This window comes from Ambystoma mexicanum, chromosome 2p, assembly GCF_040938575.1.
Source record: "Ambystoma mexicanum isolate Mex_15411 chromosome 2p, UKY_AmexF1_1, whole genome shotgun sequence".
NCBI classification, from domain to species: domain Eukaryota; kingdom Metazoa; phylum Chordata; class Amphibia; order Caudata; family Ambystomatidae; genus Ambystoma; species Ambystoma mexicanum.
In genome coordinates, this window is record NC_090923.1 from 292,873,990 (window position 1) to 292,891,949 (window position 17,960).

Below are 17,960 nucleotides of genomic sequence, written 5' to 3' on the forward strand. Positions count from 1 at the left end.
CAGGGGTACGCGGGAAGTTTAACACGCGATTAGCCAGGGTAAGTGTATTACAGGGGTACACGTGAAGTCATACACGCGATTAGGCAGGGTACCTGTATTACAGGGGTACGCGGGAAGTCTAACACGCGATTGGCCAGGGTACGTGTATTACAGGGGTACGCGGGAAGTTTAACACGCGATTGGCCAGGGTACGTGTATTACAGGGGTACGCGGGAAGTTTAACACGCGATTGGCCAGGGTACGTGTATCACAGGGGTACGCGGGAAGTTAAACACGCGATTAGCCAGTGTAAGTGTATTACAGGGGTACGCGGGAAGTTTAACACGCGATTAGCCAGGGTACGTGTATTACAGGGGTACGCGGGAAGTTTAACACGCGATTGGCCAGGGTACATGTATTACAGGGGTACGCGGGAAGTTTAACACGCGATTGGCCAGGGTACGTGTATTACAGGGGTACGCGTGAAGTTATACACGCGATTAGCCAGGGTACGTGTATTACAGGGGTACGCGGGAAGTTTAACACGCGATTGGCCAGGGTACGTGTATTACAGGGGTACCCGGGAAGTTCAACACGCGATTGGCCAGGGTACGTGTATTACAGGGGTACGCGGGAAGTTTCACATGCGATTTGGCCAGGTACGTGTATCACAGGGGTGCGTGGGAATTATCACACGCGATTTGGCTTGGTACGTGTATTACAGGGGTGTGCGGGAATTATCACACGCAATTAGGCTGGGTGGGTCCTCACAGGTGTTCCCTGTACACCCTCCACAGCCCCTGCAGGCAGCCCACAAAACAGGGGACTACCCTGCACACCTGCTCATGTCCCCCTGCACCCCCACCCCCCAGCAGTGCAGGGGCACCCTCCACCAGGCCCCCACTCATGTCTCCCACCACCCCCACCCCCCAGCCACCAGGGTCACCCTCCACCAGGCCCCCACTCATGTCTCCCACCACCCCCACCCCCCAGCAGTGCAGGGGCAGCCTCCACCAGACCCCCACTCATGTCTCCCACCACCCCCACCCCCCAGCAGTGCAGGGGCAGCCTCCACCAGGCCCCCACTCATGTCTCCCACCACCCCCACCCCCCAGCAGTGCAGGGGCAGCCTCCACCAGGCCCCCACTCATGTCCCCTATCACCCCCACCCCCCCGCCACCAGGGGCACCCTCCACCAGGCCCCCACTCATGTCTCCCACCACCCCCACCCCCCAGCAGTGCAGGGGCAGCCTCCACCAGGCCCCCACTCATGTCTCCCACCACCCCCACCCCCCAGCAGTGCAGGGGCACCCTCCACCAGGCCCCCACTCATGTCTCCCACCACCCCCACCCCCCAGCAGTGCAGGGGCACCCTCCACCAGGCCCCCACTCATGTCTCCCACCACCCCCACCCCCCAGCCACCAGGGGCACCCTCCACCAGGCCCCCACTCATGTCTCCCACCACCCCCACCCCCCAGCAGTGCAGGGGCAGCCTCCACCAGGCCCCCACTCATGTCTCCCACCACCCCCACCCCCCAGCAGTGCAGGGGCACCCTCCACCAGGCCCCCACTCATGTCTCCCACCACCCCCACCCCCCAGCCACCAGGGTCACCCTCCACCAGGGCCCCACTCATGTCTCCCACCACCCCCACCCCCCAGCAGTGCAGGGTCACCCTCCACCAGGGCCCCACTCATGTCTCCCACCACCCCCACCCCACAGCACTGTGGGGCACCTGCCAGCAGGCCCCCACCCATGTCCAACTCATGTCCCCCACCACCCCCACCCCCCAGCACTGTGGGGCACCTGCCAGTAGGCCCACACCCATGTCCAACTCATGTCTCCCACCACCCCCACCCCCCAGCAGTGCAGGGGCAGCCTCCACCAGGCCCCCACTCATGTCCCCTATCACCCCCACCCCCCCGCCACCAGGGGCACCCTCCACCAGGCCCCCACTCATGTCTCCCACCACCCCCACCCCCCAGCCACCAGGGGCACCCTCCACCAGGCCCCCACTCATGTCTCCCACCACCCCCACCCCCCAGCAGTGCAGGGGCACCCTCCACCAGGCCCCCACTCATGTCTCCCACCACCCCCACCCCCCAGCCACCAGGGGCACCCTCCACCAGGCCCCCACTCATGTCTCCCACCACCCCCACCCCCCAGCAGTGCAGGGGCACCCTCCACCAGGCCCCCACTCATGTCTCCCACCACCCCCACCCCCCAGCCACCAGGGGCACCCTCCACCAGGCCCCCACTCATGTCTCCCACCACCCCCACCCCCCAGCAGTGCAGGGGCAGCCTCCACCAGGCCCCCACTCATGTCCCCTATCACCCCCACCCCCCCGCCACCAGGGTCACCCTCCACCAGGCCCCCACTCATGTCTCCCACCACCCCCACCCCCCAGCAGTGCAGGGGCAGCCTCCACCAGGCCCCCACTCATGTCTCCCACCACCCCCACCCCCCAGCCACCAGGGTCACCCTCCACCAGGGCCCCACTCATGTCTCCCACCACCCCCACCCCCCAGCAGTGCAGGGTCACCCTCCACCAGGGCCCCACTCATGTCTCCCACCACCCCCACCCCGCAGCACTGTGGGGCACCTGCCAGCAGGCCCCCACCCATGTCCAACTCATGTCCCCCACCACCCCCACCCCCCAGCACTGTGGGGCACCTGCCAGTAGGCCCACACCCATGTCCAACTCATGTCTCCCACCACCCCCACCCCCCAGCAGTGCAGGGGCAGCCTCCACCAGGCCCCCACTCATGTCCCCTATCACCCCCACCCCCCCGCCACCAGGGGCACCCTCCACCAGGCCCCCACTCATGTCTCCCACCACCCCCACCCCCCAGCAGTGCAGGGGCAGCCTCCACCAGGCCCCCACTCATGTCTCCCACCACCCCCACCCCCCAGCAGTGCAGGGGCAGCCTCCACCAGGCCCCCACTCATGTCCCCTATCACCCCCACCCCCCGCCACCAGGGGCACCCTCCACCAGGCCCCCACTCATGTCTCCCACCACCCCCACCCCCCAGCAGTGCAGGGGCACCCTCCACCAGGCCCCCACTCATGTCTCCCACCACCCCCACCCCCCAGCCACCAGGGGCACCCTCCACCAGGCCCCCACTCATGTCTCCCACCACCCCCACCCCCCAGCAGTGCAGGGGCAGCCTCCACCAGGCCCCCACTCATGTCTCCCACCACCCCCACCCCCCAGCAGTGCAGGGGCAGCCTCCACCAGGCCCCCACTCATGTCCCCTATCACCCCCACCCCCCGCCACCAGGGGCACCCTCCACCAGGCCCCCACTCATGTCTCCCACCACCCCCACCCCCCAGCAGTGCAGGGGCAGCCTCCACCAGGCCCCCACTCATGTCTCCCACCACCCCCACCCCCCAGCAGTGCAGGGGCAGCCTCCACCAGGCCCCCACTCATGTCCCCTATCACCCCCACCCCCCGCCACCAGGGGCACCCTCCACCAGGCCCCCACTCATGTCTCCCACCACCCCCACCCCCCAGCAGTGCAGGGGCACCCTCCACCAGGCCCCCACTCATGTCTCCCACCACCCCCACCCCCCAGCCACCAGGGGCACCCTCCACCAGGCCCCCACTCATGTCTCCCACCACCCCCACCCCCCAGCAGTGCAGGGGCACCCTCCACCAGGCCCCCACTCATGTCTCCCACCACCCCCACCCCCCAGGGGCACCCTCCACCAGGCCCCCACTCATGTCTCCCACCACCCCCACCCCCCAGCAGTGCAGGGGCAGCCTCCACCAGGCCCCCACTCATGTCCCCTATCACCCCCACCCCCCCGCCACCAGGGTCACCCTCCACCAGGCCCCCACTCATGTCTCCCACCACCCCCACCCCCCAGCAGTGCAGGGGCACCCTCCACCAGGCCCCCACTCATGTCTCCCACCACCCCCACCCCCCAGCAGTGCAGGGGCAGCCTCCACCAGGCCCCCACTCATGTCCCCTATCACCCCCACCCCCCGCCACCAGGGGCACCCTCCACCAGGCCCCCACTCATGTCTCCCACCACCCCCACCCCCCAGCAGTGCAGGGGCACCCTCCACCAGGCCCCCACTCATGTCCCCTATCACCCCCACCCCCCTGCCACCATGTGCAGCCCCCACCAGGTCCTCACAATCCCCAATCATGTGCGTAATGGTCATCCTCCACAGCCAAAAAGACCTACCAAGTAACCCATTCACCCACATGGAAATGGAAATCACATGTTACACCCCCAATGTACATGAAGCAAATGAACCCATGTCCGTCACACACATATTTTCAAATTGAATGGGAAAACACACAACATGACATGCATGAAACCAATGAGATGAAACCACACAGTGAACAATGGAAAAAAAAATGTATTGAAAAAAATACAAATGCCAAAGAAAGAAAACTAACTACAATGTAAATGTGAAAAAATAAGCTGCATGTCCGCATAAAAACACAAAACTAGAAAATCAAATCCAAAAAATTATGTCCAAAGTGAAATGTAAAAACTCTCCATGCAACAAAGAACTATGTACAAAAATAACAAGGGTCCATCATCACAACTGAACTAAGGAAACCTCCTAAAAAACCTACCTAAATATCAACTATATACAAAAAGTGGAGCAGTGTCCGTCGACTCCAAATAATAATAAGAACGAAAGGAAACCTAAAACTAAAGAACTATATACAAAGGCGGCGGGCAAGTCCAGCGGCTCACTCTGTGGTGTTCCGGGCCAGGGCATCATCGAACTCCTGTTCGATGTCCCGGAGGCGGTCCAGTTCCATGGCCCCGAGGGTCCGCAGGGACGACGCCGTGTCCTCCTCCAACCCCCTGCGGATTGCCTCGAGGCACTCGGCCCGCCTCAGGGCCCTCCGCATGGAGTTCTCCGCCCTGACCATTGTGAGCCGCGCCTCTTCCGCCCGCCGCCGCTCCGCACCTATGGCGTGGCCCAACCGCTGCCACACGGAAGACACTCTCTGTCCTGGGTCCTCCTGCCCTCCGGCCGATGCCTGCCCCTCCGATGTCGAAGGCCCCGAGCCTTCATGGCTCCCACCATCTTGCTGCTGCTGCTGCTCTGCCTCTGCCCGTGCACTGCCTCCTGCTGCCTGCACATCCTCCGCCGGCTGGGGTGCAGTTGTTGATGTGGCCACCCCTGCTGGACGTCCGACTCCCGACTGTGGCAGGGATGCCTCCTCCACCAGCCTGGCCGCACTGTCAGAGGCAGCTCCACAGGGCACCCAGGTGACTGATGGGTGGGAAGATGGCACAGAGGACGACTGGCGCGTAGGGGGTCCAGTTGAGGAGGGGGTCGGAACAAGCCCCATCAGACGGAGGAATCCGGTCTGGGTGACCTGTCCCAGCAGGCTGACGTGGTCAACGAGCCATTCGAGATGACGTGCAGTCTCTCCATGAAAAGACTGCAGGTCACCTCGCATGGCCCGTTGACGCAACGCCACACCAGCCAGGACAGGCTCAACCCGGACCTGGATAGCCACGTCCGCAGGCAGAGGAAGGCCAGTTGACGTCAGCTCATCCCCTGCCTGAAAACGGGTCTGGACGTAGGCATCCCTGCTGGTGCAAGATGATGCAGGGACAGGATCGGGGACAGGATTGCACACAGGCACCTCCGCGGCCGCCTGTGCTGCCTCCTGTCCCTGCTCCTGGACTGCACCACTAGCACCAGTGGGATCCCCACCTCCAGACCCCGTCTCTGGTGCTTGCGCGGCCCCCTCCTCCACCAAACCCCCCACCAACCTGGATGACTCTGTGCCATCTTCCCCTGTTGGGCCCTGTGGGGTCCCAGCTGCCCCTTCTGCTGCCGAGGAGTCCAACTGCAACCTCCGCCTCTTGGACCTCCCCCCGGCAGCTGCGGCCTGGGACGCGGCACCGGACTCCTCACTCCCCGACGAGATGACAACACGGGAGGGGAGCCGGGCCTTGCGTCTCCGGCTGGCGGTCGGATCCCCGCCGCTGTGCTCCACAGCACCTTCTCCGCCCTCTTCATCAGTTGACGCTGCAGACAGGGAGAAACAAAACACAGGCATCAGGGCACTGTACAATGGACACATACACGCATGACAGTTGCACATGAGTGGCATTGGCAAACCTCAGACATGTCATCACAATCCCCAACACACATGTCATTGCAACTGGCACACATGAGCCATACCACAGCCATATCGCAACTGCCACCACCATCCCTACACATACAACAGCATCAGCAGCCAAAGGGGAGCCATACATCACATGCAACACAGGAAGTGCACCACACATGTACACACACCACCACACTTGCATGCATGTCTACACCTCTGCCAAGTGTCGCACTGTTCAGACGGGCATCCATGTCACATCTGCCAATCAGGCTTCCACATACCGCTGTCACATGCATCCATGTAGCATCACTGTTGCACCTTTGACAAATACACACACATGCACATGTACACAGTGCTCATACATGCAGCCGAAAACAACATACATGCCTGACATCACGGACATGTCTACTTACATACACATTCATCCAAACATGTGTGCACGCACAACTGCATTTGCCATGCAAGCCCACACACACAAGCACCATCCATGTCTCACACATTACAGCCCTCGCATGTGTCAGCCCCACGGCCCTGTACACCCCCACCCATACTCCACCCCATACAAACAGATGTGCAACCGGCACAATGGGGAATGATCACCACACGCCCTGCTCACAACCAGGATGCATGTACACTCACCGCTCGACTCCAGACGGCTCTGCTTCTCTAGGACCTGGACGTGGAGCGCTGGGGATATGCGTTCCAGGACCCCCATCTGTTCTTCCGACAAGTGGCCCCGGCGCCCCTTGGCATCCGCTGCCTTCAAGAGGCGCCGGGCCTTGTTCAGGGTCCTGGACCTGAAGTCCTCCCAGCGCTTCCTGACATGTTGTAAGTCCCGGACTGCCACCCCCTCCGCGTTGATGGCAGTCACGATGTCTGTCCAGATCCGAGTCCGTCCTTCCTTGTCGGCGCGGGAACTTCCAAAGAGGGCATCATACTGCCCCAGGACTTGCTCCACCAGGACACCAACTTCGGTGGCACTGAAGCTGGTGCCCCTCTGCCTCTCTGGCCGGGGGTTGTCAGTGGTCACAGATGGTGTTAGCCCCGACATGACAACCCCAGAGGCAGGAGTGGGTGGGCAACTGGGTCCTGGGGCTGGGCTGTGGAGCGATGGAATTCCAGTCGGGAGTCTTCTGTTCCAGCAGGGGTGGTCACAGCAACAGCACCCCTGGCTGATGTGCAGGCAGCAAATGGCAGTGCACGTGGGCAGCAGGCAGTCAGGCAGCAGCAGATAGCAGGTGGGAGCGTGCTCGGGGCTCTGGGGGGCAGTAATTCGGCCTTCTGGGCAGGAGCGTGGTCTCCCGTGTGCTCACGCGTGGCCAGCTTGGTACGGAGTGAATTGGCACGTGAAAATCCTGCACGTCAGCGTGAAAACCGAGGAAAGGCCCTTAGCGCGTAAGCGCGTCAGCACGCATACGCGATTCCATTGGACCAAAGGCCCTCAGCGCTTTTTACATTTCACTTTGGACATAATTTTTTGGATTTGATTTTCTAGTTTTGTGTTTTTATGCGGACATGCAGCTTATTTTTTCACATTTACATTGTAGTTAGTTTTCTTTCTTTGGCATTTGTATTTTTTTCAATACATTTTTTTTTCCATTGTTCACTGTGTGGTTTCATCTCATTGGTTTCATGCATGTCATGTTGTGTGTTTTCCCATTCAATTTGAAAATATGTGTGTGACGGACATGGGTTCATTTGCTTCATGTACATTGGGGGTGTAACATGTGATTTCCATTTCCATGTGGGTGAATGGGTTACTTGGTAGGTCTTTTTGGCTGTGGAGGATGACCATTACGCACATGATTGGGGATTGTGAGGACCTGGTGGGGGCTGCACATGGTGGCAGGGGGGTGGGGGTGCAGGGGGACATGAGTGGGGGCCTGGTGGAGGGTGACCCTGCACTGCTGGGGGGTGGGGGTGGTGGGAGACATGAGTGGGGGCCTGGTGGAGGGTGACCCTGCACTGCTGGGGTGTGGGGGTGATGGGAGACATGAGTGGGGGCCTGGTGGAGGGTGACCCTGGTGGCTGGGGGGTGGGGGTGATAGGGGACATGAGTGGGGGCCTGGTGGAGGGTGACCCTGGTGGCTGGGGGGTGGGGGTGGTGACAGACATGAGTGGGGGCCTGGTGGAGGGTGACCCTGCACTGCTGGGGTGTGGGGGTGGTGGGAGACATGAGTTGGACATGGGTGGGGGCCTGCTGGCAGGTGCCCCACAGTGCTGCGGGGTGGGGGTGGTGGGAGACATGAGTGGGGCCCTGGTGGAGGGTGACCCTGGTGGCTGGGGGGTGGGGGTGGTGGGAGACATGAGTTGGACATGGGTGGGGGCCTGCTGGCAGGTGCCCCACAGTGCTGGGGTGTGGGGGTGGTGGGAGACATGAGTTGGACATGGGTGGGGGCCTGCTGGCAGGTGCCCCACAGTGCTGGGGGGTGGGGGTGGTGGGAGACATGAGTTGGACATGGGTGGGGGCCTACTGGCAGGTGCCCCACAGTGCTGGGGGTTGGGGGTGGTGGGAGACATGAGTTGGACATGGGTGGGGGCCTGCTGGCAGGTGCCCCACAGTGCTGGGGGGTGGGGGTGGTGGGAGACATGAGTTGGACATGGGTGGGGGCCTGCTGGCAGGTGCCCCACAGTGCTGGGGGTGGGGGTGGTGGGAGACATGAGTGGGGCCCTGGTGGAGGGTGACCCTGGTGGCTGGGGGGTGGGGGTGGTGGGAGACATGAGTTGGACATGGGTGGGGGCCTGCTGGCAGGTGCCCCACAGTGCTGCGGGGTGGGGGTGGTGGGAGACATGAGTGGGGCCCTGGTGGAGGGTGACCCTGGTGGCTGGGGGGGTGGGGGTGGTGGGAGACATGAGTTGGACATGGGTGGGGGCCTGCTGGCAGGTGCCCCACAGTGCTGGGGGGTGGGGGTGGTGGGAGACATGAGTTGGACATGGGTGGGGGCCTGCTGGCAGGTGCCCCACAGTGCTGGGGGGTGGGGGTGGTGGGAGACATGAGTTGGACATGGGTGGGGGCCTACTGGCAGGTGCCCCACAGTGCTGGGGGTTGGGGGTGGTGGGAGACATGAGTTGGACATGGGTGGGGGCCTGCTGGCAGGTGCCCCACAGTGCTGGGGGGTGGGGGTGGTGGGAGACATGAGTTGGACATGGGTGGGGGCCTACTGGCAGGTGCCCCACAGTGCTGGGGGGTGGGGGTGGTGGGAGACATGAGTGGGGCCCTGTTGGAGGGTGACCCTGGTGGCTGGGGGGTGGGGGTGGTGGGAGACATGAGTTGGACATGGGTGGGGGCCTGCTGGCAGGTGCCCCACAGTGCTGGGGGGTGGGGGTGGTGGGAGACATGAGTTGGACATGGGTGGGGGCCTACTGGCAGGTGCCCCACAGTGCTGGGGGGTGGGGGTGGTGGGAGACATGAGTTGGACATGGGTGGGGGCCTACTGGCAGGTGCCCCACAGTGCTGGGGGGTGGGGGTGCAAGGGGACATGTGTTGGTGTTCAAGGAGACATGTGCCTTTGCTGGGGGGCATGCCCATGTTGGGTGGGCTGCCTGCGGGACATGACCAGGGATGCAGGGTAGTCCCCTGTGGTGTGGGCTGCCTGCAGGGGCCGTGGAGGGTGTACAGGGTACACCTGGGAGGACCCACACTGTCAAATCACATGTGGGACTCCCCGGCACCCCTGAAATACACGTACCGTGCAGAAATCGCGTGTAAAACTTCCCACGCACCCCTGAAATACACGCGCCCAGGCTATTCGCGTGTAAAACTTCCCGCGCACCCCTGAAATACACGCGCCCAGGCTATTCGCGTGTAAAACTTCCCGCGCACCCCTGAAATACACGCGCCCAGGCTATTCGCGTGTAAAACTTCCCGCGCACCCCTGAAATACACGCGCCCAGGCTATTCGCGTGTGGAACTTCCCGCGCACCCCTGAAATACACGGGCCCAGGCTATTCGCGTGTGGAACTCCCCGCGCACCCCTGAAATACACGCGCCCAGGCTATTCGCGTGTGGAACCTCCCGCGCACCCCTCAAATTCACGCGCCCAGGCTATTCGCGTGTGGAACTTCCCGCGAACCCCTGAAATACACGCGCCCAGCCTATTCGCGTGTGGAACTTCCCGCGCACCCCTGAAATACACGCGCCCAGCCTATTCGCGTGTGGAACTTCCCGCGCACCCCTGAAATACACGCGCCCAGGCTATTCGCGTGTGGAACTTCCCGCGAACCCCTGAAATACACGCGCCCAGGCTATTCGCGTGTGGAACTTCCCGCGAACCCCTGTAATACACGCGCCCAGGCTATTCGCGTGTGGAACTTCCCGCGAACCCCTGTAATACACGTAGCCCGCTCCCCCAGGCCCGATCGCGTGAGGAACTTCCCGCGCACCCCTCAAATTCACGCGCCCAGGCTATTCGCGTGTGAAACTTCACGCGAACCCCTGAAATACACGTAGCCCGCTCCCCCAGGCCCGATCGCGTGAGGAACTTCACGCGAACCCCTGTAATACACGTAGCCCGCTCCCCCAGGCCCGATCGCGTGTAAAACTTCCCGCGCACCCCTGAAATACACGCGCCCAGGCTATTCGCGTGTGGAACTTCCCGCGCACCCCTGAAATACACGGGCCCAGGCTATTCGCGTGTGGAACTCCCCGCGCACCCCTGAAATACACGCGGCCAGGCTATTCGCGTGTGGAACTTCCCGCGCACCCCTCAAATTCACGCGCCCAGGCTATTCGCGTGTGGAACTTCCCGCGAACCCCTGAAATACACGCGCCCAGCCTATTCGCGTGTGGAACTTCCCGCGCACCCCTGAAATACACGCGCCCAGCCTATTCGCGTGTGGAACTTCCCGCGCACCCCTGAAATACACGCGCCCAGGCTATTCGCGTGTGGAACTTCCCGCGAACCCCTGAAATACACGCGCCCAGGCTATTCGCGTGTGGAACTTCCCGCGAACCCCTGTAATACACGCGCCCAGGCTATTCGCGTGTGGAACTTCCCGCGAACCCCTGAAATACACGCGCCCAGGCTATTCGCGTGTGGAACTTCCCGCGAACCCCTGTAATACACGCGCCCAGGCTATTCGCGTGTGGAACTTCCCGCGAACCCCTGTAATACACGTAGCCCGCTCCCCCAGGCCCGATCGCGTGAGGAACTTCCCGCGCACCCCTCAAATTCACGCGCCCAGGCTATTCGCGTGTGAAACTTCACGCGAACCCCTGAAATACAGGTAGCCCGCTCCCCCAGGCCCGATCGCGTGAGGAACTTCACGCGAACCCCTGTAATACACGTAGCCCGCTCCCCCAGGCCCGATCGCGTGTGGAACTTCCCGCGCACCCCTCAAATTCACGCGCCCAGGCTATTCGCGTGTGAAACTTCACGCGAACCCCTGAAATACACGTAGCCCGCTCCCCCAGGCCCGATCGCGTGAGGAACTTCACGCGAACCCCTGTAATACACGTAGCCCGCTCCCCCAGGCCCGATCGCGTGTGGAACTTCACGCGAACCCCTGAAATACACGTAGCCCGCTCCCCCAGGCCCGATCGCGTGAGGAACTTCACGCGAACCCCTGTAATACACGTAGCCCGCTCCCCCAGGCCCGATCGCGTGAGGAACTTCACGCGAACCCCTGTAATACACGTAGCCCGCTCCCCCAGGCCCGATCGCGTGAGGAACTTCACGCGAACCCCTGTAATACACGTAGCCCGCTCCCCCAGGCCCGATCGTGTGAATAACTTCACGCGAACCCCTGTGATGCACGTACCCTGCAAATCGCGTGTGACACTTCCCGCGCACCCCGGTATACATGCACACGTATTTTTTGTCAGCGGGTGTCCGTGTTTGTGGGTACCCCTTTGCACGTCATTTTTCCTGGAGGGCCACAGTATGGGACATTCATCATGGCAGTATATAGGTGCTATTTGTTGGCGCACCTTTTGGCGCACATTTCTTACAGCCGCAGAGACGCTACCGCCTCCTTTCTTGTGGCGGTCGTGTTTGTGCCTGTGCGCTGGTTTGAGCGTGCGCTTTTTTCCCCTATTCTATTCCATGAATACGTGCTGTAGGCGAGCGTGTGGGCGTTCCGCGCACTTGTACCCTGTACTTCCCCCGTGACGCCCACGTTTTGGCAAGTTGTTCCCCATTCCGAGTGTTACGCCCGTGTTCCGCCTACTTTTATTGCGTGCGCCGCGCTATGTGCGAATTTCGCTGTGGCCTGTGCGATTTTGGCTGTGACCTGGCGCACGCTGTTAGATGGCCTGTGCGCCAACGTGCGCCAACGTGCGCCGCGCACTTTTTTTTCGCACATCCGCTGGTTTTCTCGCGCACGGCCTTCCATGAATCGACGTGCGCTGCTTTTCGTGCGATTTTCGCACGTTCACTGCGATTTTCGCTATTCCACTGCGATTCGCACGTTTTTGCCCACTTGCGCCGCGCTAATTATTCCATGAATCGGCCTGTAAGTTGCTTTGTTGGCTGTGATCTCTCAGGCACCGCCTAGTGACTTATAGCACATTGCCGGCTGTGAAAACATGTTTCTATTATAATCTGCGAGAGACGCTCATTTATTCTTGTTTATTTGCACGGGTCTTGAAAGCTGAGCTTGGCAATAATAATTAACGTGTGGGGGAAGGTAAAAATTATTGCTTCTAATAAAGCCACCTGGAAACAATTCGAGTGAGCAGTGCCTGCAGCAAACAAGCTGTGTACTGTGATATTTTTTAAGTCATCTGTTCAGATAATTCAGATAAACCTTCGACATAACGTGTTTTCGTGAACTGTCTGCCTAAAGCAGACTGTGGGCCTCATTCCGAGATTGGAGGCAGCCATGGCGCTATTAGCGCCATGGCTGCCTCCAATACCGGGTCCGGGTCCGGACTGGTTGGATGGGGACTTACCGGGTCATTCCGACCCTGGAGGACCCGGTAAATCCCCATTCAACCAGCCATTGCCCATTCCCATTTGAGCCCCCATAGGGCTCAAAGGGAATGGGGAAGGCGGTAATTACGGGCCTGCTAATAGCAGGCCCGTAATTAGTGCCCTGGTCCCTTAGCGGGACCCGTAAAGAACGTGTGGTCTGACCACACGTCCTTTGCGGTTCCCGCTAAGGGACCGCGGGATTGGGCGGTAAGGGATTACTGGAACCGGTCTCCATACCGGTGCCTGGTATCCCTTACCGCCCAACTCGGAATGAGGCCCTGTGTGTTGAAGTGACAAGGCCAGCTAAAATTAAAACGAAAAGTAGCACCACCAACTGTAGCTTGAGAAACAAAGTAGTAAGACCTGGTCGATCCAATAGAGGTGTACAGGCGACAATGCAGTTCAATGTGACTATCCGGGACATTAAATATGTAAGCCAATAATTCTTTCCTAACCCCTCAATCCATCATTGGTGCCAAACAACGGGAAAAATAACGTTGCATTTCAACGATGGTGTTAAATTGCCATCTGGTGGCATTACTTCTTTTGAACCCTCATCAGAGGAGGAGGGGGAGAACACTGCATCTACTCTGATTGAAAACAATTATTTGTTAGACTTGTGTTATTCTCTGCAAAACAAAGTTGACACAGTGGCCAAGGCTGTACCATCGCCCCCTATGGTTCGGAGTATGACAGAAGACGATAATTCACAACTGGGTCAAATACCCAGAACATGTAGGTGCAGAGGAAATCCAGTCTACTCTCCATACTGTAGAGTTTGCAGTAAATATCTTCCTTAAGTTATGTGGCAGGACACATGAGGATGTGAAGCTGGCGGTAGAGGTTTTACATAGTTTGGAGCTTAAGACTGAGAACCTAAACCTTGATTTGACTGGTGAACTTGATTACGTGATAAAGGTTAGTGTGAAAGGAATCCAACCTTCTCAGAATATGGCTGAGGCTGTTCCCTTGGGGAAGGGGGGGTGTACACGATTTTATTATTGAAGACACTCCTAATGAAGTTTTGAACCCTGTGGACCTCAAGATATCTCTGCTATTCATCTTACTCAGAAGCAATGCCGGCAATAGCGATGGTTGGCAGCCTTGAATAAGGAACATAAAACCAGTTCAGTATTGAGTGATGCAGAAATTGCCAATCTTTCCCTTTCTGATATGTCAAATAAGCACACAAAGAAGGGCAAGAAGAAAGCAAAACAAAACAAGGGAGGTTAAATCTATTGGCACAATCACTGGCTGGCTGGGGAAGGAGTCTTAACATAAAGAGTCAGCCGTGTCAGAACTTTCAGTATTGATAATGGATCTAACAAAAAAGGAGGTTGTTGATGGTACAGCTTTATCAAATATGTGTGCCTCGTTTGAAGTGAAAAGACATGTGGTTCCTAAGGAAGTGGAAAAAATAAATCCTTGGTGAATGAACCTCTCTGCAATGACAAATCACCAGCAGTGATGCTGGACTGTAACTCTTTTACAATAAGGAGCCTTTTTCCAGTAAGCAAATATAAACGTATGAATCACTCTGATATGTTAAATTCTCTCCAATTAATTCCTTCATTGAGAATCTTTAACTCTGGGGATTTTGGCTTCGTGGATTCAATGGACTATGATAATGAGATAATCTCATGTGTCCATCGTTATATGGACTGCTTGGTTATTTGCACTGTATCTGCATCACATTGTACCTGGATTGCCCATTTGACTATTGCTCATATGCCTAAACCTACTATGCTTGCATTGATTGCCCTGACTGCCTAAACCTACCGTGCTTGCATTGATTGCCCTGATTACCTAAACCTACCGTGCTTGCATTGATTGCCCTGATTGCCTAAACCTACCGTGTTTGCATTGATTGCCCTGATTGCCTAAACCTACCGTGTTTGCATTGATTGCCCTGATTGCCTAAACCTACTTTGTTTGCATTGATTGCCCTGATTACTTAAACCTACTTTGTTTGCATTGATTGCCCTGATTACTTAAACTTGCTGTGCCTGCATTGACTGCCCTGATTGTCCTGCCGGGGTACCGATCTCTTGCATATAGGGATCCATCTCCTCATAACAAGCAGAATACCTAAGCTTACCCAAAATATGTACACTCCAAGGAGCCTACTACCTCTCCTCCTTACCATGCTAGCCACAGTCTATCTTCTGACTATACCGATCAAAAACCACGACTACAACCCAGCCCCCACCATGACCCAAGCATATCCCTGCACTCTGCCTGCCAGAAATGAAAGACTCCGATCTAGACTATCCAAACTCCATGATCCTCCAGCAAGAACCCTCCCCCCAACAACAAAAGATCAGCCCCCTCGCCTGTCACAGCTCTCCCCAAAATTAAAGCCCATCTTAAAATCACTGCCTCAGACTCTATCATTCCCAATTCCCAACCGTCCTCAGGCTCTCCAACCCCCACGCTAGCCTGCAAAAGCACCAAGGGTGTTCTAATAAACGCAAGATCCATGATCGCTCATGCTACTGAAATAGCAGACACGATATTGGCAGCAGACCACGACTTCTTAGCGATCACTGAATCCTGGCTCCATGCTGCGCAAGGGCCAGCCCTCTCACTAGCTATCCCCTCAGGATACATTATCCTAAAATCAGATAGAGGGGACACCAGAAGAGGAGGTATCGCACTCATTGCTAGAGATAACTTACAACTTAGACTAGCACCGTCCATAGACACTAACTCCTGTGAGGACCTGACCACCAAACTTAACATAAACGACTCCCAGACACTCATGATCCACCTAATATATAGACTTCCAGGCCCCATTGGAACCTTCGAAGATGACTTATCTAACATTGCCTCTAATAATTTCAAACATTCCTCCCAAGTTCTACTTTTAGGGGACCTCAACTTAGGCTATAACGACCTAAAGGATGCACATGCATCTAGTGTGGCTAATATACTAACAGAACAAGGCTTTTCACAAAAAGTGCTACACCCCTCCCATACCAAAGGAAGAATGTTGGACTGGGTAGCAGACCATAATTGTAAGGTTAATATCACCTCCATATCCCCTCAGATATGGTCGGACCATTACCTCATAACCTTTACTTTAGTCACCAAAAAAAACATTTCTGCTCCGGTACCTCTGGCGCCACCTATTCCCACTCGGAATAAAAAGAACATTACACGTGACAACCTACTCCCACCTATCTTACCCACAATCAATGCCATCCCAGACAATCTGGGACCTGATGCCTTGGTCAGGGAATATAACCAGAACATGACTACCTCTTTAGATGCTATTGCCCCACTCAAACTCAGACAAAGCAAACCCAAAGCACACCTCAACTCCTGGTTTACACCATACCTGAAAACATTACCTGCTAAAAAAAGGTCATGTGCTACATCCTGGAAAATTCTCCCATCAGAATAAAATAAGACTAACCTCAGTGCTATTACAACATTATACAAGCCAAACGCGAATCCTATAATGCAAGAATCACCCAAGCTAAATCTAGTATAAAAGAACTTTTCATTATCCTGAAAGAGCTGGAAGCCCTGATCCCTGTGCCAGACAACTGCATTAAGGACAAACATTGGTGTTCGGACATCCAGCAAGCACAGGCTAACAAAGTCACAACTCTACAAGCCAAAATAGCCAACAAAAAAGCATCATTAACTAGTACCACGCCCGTCAGAACTTCAGTAGCCCCTCCAAAAATAGCATCAACCCTCCTCGGTTCAAGTTTTCCAAAGTCACCATAATTGAAAGCATACAACTATACTTTCTCTCAAACCATCCAACTGCCAGGGTGACGTATGTCCTGCCCAACTGATAAAGGATGCAGCTAGAGATCTATCACCATTTATCACAAAACGTATCAATGCATCCTTTGCATCTAATACCGTCCCAACTGACCTCAAGGAATCATGGGTGCTCTCACTCCTAAAAAAACACACTCTAGACCCCCTAATCCCAACTATCGACCCATCATTACTGTACCTTTTCTTCTGAAAATCATAGATAAAATGGCCTACTCGTAAATTCAAAAACACTTAGAAGTTATCTCCCTACTAGGATCAAGGCAATCAGGTTTCCGACCACAGCACGGGACAGAAACTGCATTAATAGACCTGAAGGCCCAGATAGATGAACTGAGGGACAGAGGAGACTCAGCCCTCCTTCTACTTCTGGACTTATCGTCCGCCTTTAACCTGGTTCATCACCAGGTTCTATGCAGTCAACTGGACTCGGCGGCTCACTTCTCCACCGAAGCCATAGCCTGGGTAGAATCTTTTCTCAGTGACCACACCATGAGAGTCTTTTCACCTATGTCCGCTGCTGACCCTGTCCCCATCATATGTGGCGTGCCTCAGGGATCCTGTGTTTCACCTACCCTCTATAACATCTTCACAAAGCCCCTTTTCGATGATTTGGATCATCTGGGTATCACCTACACCAACTATGCAGATGATACACAGATCCTCCTATCTCTTTCAGGTGATTATGAAAAGGATTTGGCCTTCGTGAACAAGATCTATCTCATCATCCAGGCATGGATGGCCACCCATGGACTATGCCTGAATGATGAAAAGACAGAGATCATTATCTTGGGCACCTCATCTTCCCTTAAAAAACTTAGCCCCAAATACTCAGCCTTTATCATAGACCAAAACATCATCTCAGTCGCTAACTAAGTCAATACCCTGGGGTATTATCTGGATACTACTCTATCCCTCAACAAACAGGTGAATGCCATGGCCTCTGCCACAGCTTATACCTGCAAATTGATACAAGCAGGTAAAGCCTTCCTCTCCAATGACAGCTGCATTACCCTTGCCAGAGCACTTATTCTCTCAATGTTAGACTATTGCAATGCCATGTACATTGGGGCAACCAAACAAGTAACCAAGAAAATCCAACTTCTGCAATATAATGCCCTTACAGCTGCACTAGGAATAGCTAGGAGACAACATATCTCTGAGGTGAGAA